The sequence below is a fragment of the Eumetopias jubatus genome, unplaced genomic scaffold, assembly GCF_037043125.1.
Source record: "Eumetopias jubatus isolate StellerSeaLion01/CBP00866 unplaced genomic scaffold, mEumJub1_p1.0 scaffold_6, whole genome shotgun sequence".
In the NCBI taxonomy this organism is placed as follows: domain Eukaryota; kingdom Metazoa; phylum Chordata; class Mammalia; order Carnivora; family Otariidae; genus Eumetopias; species Eumetopias jubatus.
This window is the reverse complement of record NW_028274812.1, coordinates 71,650,598-71,657,119: the sequence shown is the minus strand read 5'-3', so window position 1 is coordinate 71,657,119 and position 6,522 is coordinate 71,650,598.

Genomic DNA, 6,522 nt, shown 5'->3' with positions numbered 1-6,522 from the left:
TAACATTTATATAGTGCTTTATGCTGCTTTTTTATGTCCGTTCTTCTCACAACAATCCATGAGACAGACAGGATAGGGGTTGTTGTTAGTCTATTTTTTATAGATAACAGAAACTACTATGTATGTATTCAGGTATTTACATGTGTGAAACATTTTAAAAACATTGATATTTGATCCTCACAATGACTTTTGAAAGTAATTATCATTGTCTCCTATTTGTAGGAAGGGAAAGCTAGGCTAGGGAGGTTTAAGAATTTTCCCCAGAGCACACAACTAATGACAGAGCCAGAGTTCAAAATACTACAAGGCACAACAGGCACATGGATGCAGAGCTTAGAGACCTGAAGTTTTTCATCATTGAGTACACTGGGGGGGGGGGGGTGCTAGCGTGTGCCAGGCACGCTGAACATGGTACACAAGAGGACTCTTTTCATTTTCACAGCGGTCTGTGAAAGGTACAAACCAGTAACACAGTCACAGATAGGTTAAGTCACTTTCTCAAAGTCACACAGCTTGTAATGATCACAGCCAGAGAGTGTGGGTCTTCAGTCCACACTTTTAGTCATTATTTTGTTCAGCCTGAACATCAAGGCCTTGGTGCCTGGTTGGTATTCTGCAAGGGTGTGTCTATGTGGGTTCTGTGATGAGGATAAGAACATGGTCTGTCCTCTCTGTTATGCATCATTTTTGTGTCATAGAAATCAAAGGAAATTGTACCTAAGATTGGTGGTATCTGAGTTATTGGAGTCATCCACCAGTTTCAAATCTGAGCACATACCATAGGGGAATAGAAGGCAACTGTCCTCTGAAGGGATTCACTCTATGGCCACAGTTAAGCATGACTCCTTTGGCATCAGTGACATAGTAACATAAAAAGAAAGCGGACAATGTATTTTGGGTTTGAAAAAAGGAACTTAGCTTCTCAGTCTTCAACCTGATTGGAAGAAATTAAATTATCTGTGTTTTTAGTATTTTCCTTGTCCATATTGCTGTCCCTGCTCCCACCTCAATCCCAACCAACAGCTTCCTTAGAGTTTTAAAAGCAATTTGGATCCACCAGAGGACTCACCTGCCCACTCCCCCAAAGTGCTCATCATCCTCCTGTCATGGGGGTAATCACAGGGGAGCCTATCAGGACAGACTGCCTGATCCCAGGTCCCCATTTGCCACTTACTTTAGAGTCTGGAGTCAGCATCAACCATGGCAGGAGGGTCTTCTTACACTTCTCTTGTTCTCAGGGTTTCAGGTTTACCTCTCCCAGGGTCACACTGAAGGAACATCATCTTTGCTCTTACCTAAATCCTTTACCCTGATTTGATCATCTCAACCCACAGTTCTTCCTAGTTTGAATGTTTCCCAGATAATATACCCCTGAGAATTAGAGTTCAAAGTGGGTGCATAATTTGCTCTAAAAAGCAGGAAAGGCTGATGGTAGACTAAAAATGAGATATCACTCATATTTCCAGTGCCACATTCAATGGGCCCTCTCAGTAGTCTCTTGTTTCTATGGCACTGATAAGGATGATACTGATGCATTAAAAAATGACACAATGGAAATATATAGCAATGACCATTTACTGAGCATGGGTTGTGCATCAGTGCACTAGGCTCCTTACTAAACCTTGTCTTACTGAAATCTCACAGCAACTCTGTAAGGTACCTATGAGGACCCCCATTTTGAAAATGAGGAACCTGAGACTCAGAGAAGCAAAGTCACTTGCTGAAGATCACAGAATTGTTTGGCTGCAAGCCCATGTGTTTTCTACATGTGTTTTCTACAATTACAGCACGTTAGCCTAATCGTGCTCGATCCCAGGACCTGAGTAGCCACCAATGATGCGTTGCTTTCAAAATACATTGGAATTGTAGCAGGGCAATTCCGAATTATTGTGCAGAACCCTGACAGTTCCAGTGGCCATGACTGAGAGCCAAGAATGAAGGGGAGCAGAACTGGACAACTTTCCCCAAACGTGCTCGACGAGCTATCCCAGAAACCAAGCCCCAACGGTGAATTTAGGGAGGGGCATACTCCCTCCCACCAATCCAAATTCAAAAAGGAAAGATTCCCCCTAGGGTTCCGGACAGAGATCAGTTGCCTGTAGCTCAAAGGTGAGACTCCAAGTCAAGTGAAAATTGAAAGAGAGGTATGTTTCTGAAATCTCAGTGGGAGCCTTACTCCAAGGTTTTCTAGGAAACTTGATTGAGACTAAATTGGGCTATTTTCAAAATGGAAGATTCCTTGAGTGAACCAATTTTTTTAAAGCATAATTTAACTTGATAACACTTAACTCTCCTGGTATCATTTACTTTGAGTACAATACCTAAAGAGACCATTATAGACCTTAGATACTAAGCCCCATGTAAGTTATTAAAGTTGTAAACATTTTGGAGAATTCTTTTCAGGAGAACTTAAAGAGTGCATTTTTCTTAGTTGTCTTAGATGCTACCTGCACAATAGTAGTGCGTGCTGTTCCCATGGTTTCTGATATTTAGGAAGATATATTAATTCCTGGAGGCCATCTGGGAACTTAATCTGGGGATCCTAAGAAATGACTTCAGTTTAATTTTCTAAAAGTCATTCCACCAAGAAAAAAATCTTGTTTTTGGAGAAAATAGATCTGTAGGCTGGAAAACAGATGCATAGTACCACTAGGAAAGGTGGAGAAGCCCCCAGCCAGCTTGGTCACAAAGCACAGGAGTTGGGCTAGTTAGTAATCAGTGGACCTTCATGTTGCAAAGAAGTCGCTCTAACTTGGATTCCACGTGACCTATTTAAAGCTTGTTTAAATACATTTAGTTTGGGGGGTCTTATTTACATGGACACCAGGTAGACACTGTTCTACAAAAGTTAGGTTCACTTACAGATCAGAGGAGTTTGACCGAACTCTTCTTGCTTGGCTGAGATCACCCAGAAGAGGAAAGAGGAAAGAAGAAAGCATCATCGTCTGTTGTCCAGGTATCAGTTATCGAAAGCCAGGCAGCGACTGAGTGCCTCACCTGCGTTATTCCACTTCCGCCTCGCAGCAGCCAGATGGAGAATTTCAGGCACTTTGAGGTTAGGCATTCTTCATAAGGTCACACTATTTGAGAAATTGGGATGCATTTAACCCATTGCTATCTGATTCCAAATTGCAGGATTGAAAATAAGTGGGTTTTACTCTAGTTAGTTCCCAATATAAACACTTTAATATTGAGTTGAATGAAGTTAAAATTATCCATTTGTACATAGCAACTGCATGTTAGCTCTTAAAACTTTCGAGAATCCAAGTCTCTCAGTCTGCCCCCCTTTTTTTTTTAAATTCTTGACCATATGTGTTATTTCCTATTTCGCATAGCTCTATTTCCTTCTTAACCTGTTTTGGGTGTCTATTTCCCACCGCTGGACTAAAGACCGTAGAGGACTCTCTGCTGAGAACCCATAACAAACTCCAGAGCCAGGCAGTATCCTTGACATATCACTTTATTATTTTTTTTATTATTTTTTTTAGATTTTATTTATTTGAGAGAGAGAGAGATAGCGAGAGAGAGCACAAGTAGGGAGGAGAGGGAGAAGCAGTTTTCCTGCCAGTAGGGAGCCAGATGCGGGCTCGATCCCAGGACCCTGAGATCTTGACCTGAACTGAAGGCAGACACCTAGCCACCCAGGCGCCCTGACATATCACTTTATACTGTCCCCTCACTCCCAACTCAGGATCCCAAGCAGGGCTATTTGTATCACTTGTGCCTTTGAAGGGCTATCATTTAATTATGTAATAAAATTAGAGAGTGATAGATTTCAATTAGAAATCTCATATTTCGGGGCGCCTGTTCTTGCTTAGTGCTAAGTCCTGCCCACAATTACTGAAGGAATGGCGTGATGCAAATTTTGTTCCCAGCAAAGGGAACAAAAGTCTCTTGTAGAAGAGACTTCTACAATCCAAAGGATAAATTTTCCTAGTTCTCACATAATTTGTTCTTCTCAAAGCTGTCAGGTGACCAAGAGTAGATGGTTGTTTCCTCTGTTGGTTCAGGCCAACAGATTCCTATCTGATGAAATATGATCCCTGGAATCTTTGAAATCCAAGGAGAATCCCAGCCTCTGGGGAAGGCCTCAGGAAGATACAAAAGAAAATCCTGCAACTATGGTCACTCAGTTGCAGGCAGCCCCAGAGGCTCATAGTCTGGCTTCATGCTCTCTTGTCTCACAGATATGCTCAGGGCACTTTGGCCAGGGAGCATCTCAAATATAATAGGTGACTTGTGGGGCACCTGGGTGGCTCAGTCGGTTAAGCATCTGCCTTCAGCTCTGGTCATGATCTCAGGGTCCTGGGATGGAGCCCCGCATAGTGTCCAACTCCCTGCTCAGTGGGGAATCTGCTTCTCCCTCTCCCTCTGCCCCTCCTCTTCCCCCTCCCCCTGCTCATGCTCTTTCTCTCTCTCTCAAATAAATAAAATCTTTTAAAAAGAAAACATAATTGGTGAGTTGTGAGAATAAACTCCACTGTATTATTGCTGAGGAATTTAGGCAAGCCAGTCTCCAAGGGGTATGTCCAAGTCACACCATGTGTCTCATCTCTAGGCCTTTATCTGCCTCCATAAGGACACCAATACCCTGAGAAGAATTCTCGGCAAACATATAGGATTTGGTAATTCAGTTTACCTGAAGTGTGTATCGGATCTTGACTTTATGACTCACCTTAACTTCACAACATAGACAATATGCACGATATATTGTTAAGGAAATGCCAGAATTATTCCTCATTTTGTTTCGCATTTTATCCCTTAATTTTGGAATAATTAATAAAAAACAATTTAGTATTCTTTATTTCCAAATAAGAGGTGAAAGAAATAAAGGAAGTTATTATTGAAATCCTTAACTGATAATAGAAGATACCCCTTTGTATTCATATGGTTTTGTAGGCTCCTTGGATCAGTTAACAAAAGGCAATCCTTGCATACCATCATCATAATTTGTCCATATCTCAGAACTGTTTTTTGTATTTTCTTGGTATTTGGTTTAAGTCACTTTTTACTTAAGTAAAAATCATGCTTTGGGAAGAAAGAGAGAAGGTAGGAAGCATCATGGCCTCACAGAGACTGGCAGGGCAGAGTGGAAATGTGAAAACCAGACAGGGAGAAGAGGGTCTGAGCAGGTAATGATGACCTGGGGCTAAAAAATATAACAAGAGTGGGCAGGAATCCGGTAGGGATGGGTACAGAACCTCAGCAAAGTGAACGCCAGCCTGAGAAAGAAAGGTTAGGCTGGATACAGAGGTATGAATAGAACCTGGAGGTTAGGGACGCCTGAGTGGCTCAGTCGGTTAAGTGTCTGCCTTCAGCTCAGGTCATGATCCCAGGGTCCTGGGATCGAGTCCCGCATTGGGCTCCTTGCTTGGCGGAGAGCCTGTTTCTCCCTCTACCTGGTCTGCCTGCCGCTCTCCCTGCTTGTGCTCTCTCTCTCTCTGACAAAAAAATAAATAAAATCTTAAAAAAAAAAAAAAAGAGTCTGGAGGTTAGGTGGTCAGGAGGTCTTGAGGTTGACTTGGAAGAACTGGGGTAATGGACCAAAGTTTGACCAGGGCTACGAGCACCTGAGGAATGAATGTTCAGTGCTGGGAGAAGAGTGAAAAGAAGATGTTGATGCAAGTTGAGGAAATAGGAGGCTGGTGGAAGCATCAGGCTGGGAACTGAGATAGTACCCTGAGGCTGGATTGAAGAAAGATGGCCTGAGAGTGGAATGTGAGAGCAGAGAACTGGGGAGGAGGGAGATACCAGGAAGGCTAAGGAAAAGGGTGAAGGGTACAGAAGTGGGTGCAAAGGGCGGGGTTGCACTAAGGAGGAGCAAAAGCAAGAGGGTCTGTTGCAATGGGGAGAAGGAGTGGTTTACCCTAGAGAAATGGACACAGGGATTAAGGGCCTGCCATAGCAGTATGGTCTCCTGAGACCACAATGGTATAGCTCAACATCCACTGAGTTAAGCTGACATGTGCATGTATCACCTAAGGCATGTCTCAAAGACTGATATGTGATGCAAGTGTCTATCTGTCTCTGTGTGTATGTGCATATTTCAAATGAATCATGTAGAGATGAAAAATATGATATCTAAAATGAAAAATACCCTGGGTGGGAGTAAGAGGAAAAGATAAACTTGGAGTTATAGCAAGAGAAATAAATGATCCAAATTGAAGCACAAAAAAACCAGACTGAAAACATTAAAAGAGCTTCAAAGACCTGTGGAATAACATAAAAAAAAGTCTAACATACATGTAATTGGAGTCACGGGGGAAAAAATGTGGGAGGTGCAGAAAAAATATTTGAGGAAATGATAGCTGAACATTTTCCAAATTTGAGGAAAATATAAAGCCACAGGTCTATTATGCTTAATAAACTCCAAGCAAAAAAAAATATAAAGAAATCCACACTGAAGCATCTAAATCAAACTGTTGAAAGTAAGTGATAAAGAAAAACAGCTAAAATGAAACCAGAGAAAAAAGATATTTTACCTGTTGAGGAATAAAGAATAACAGTGGACTTCAAGCTTCT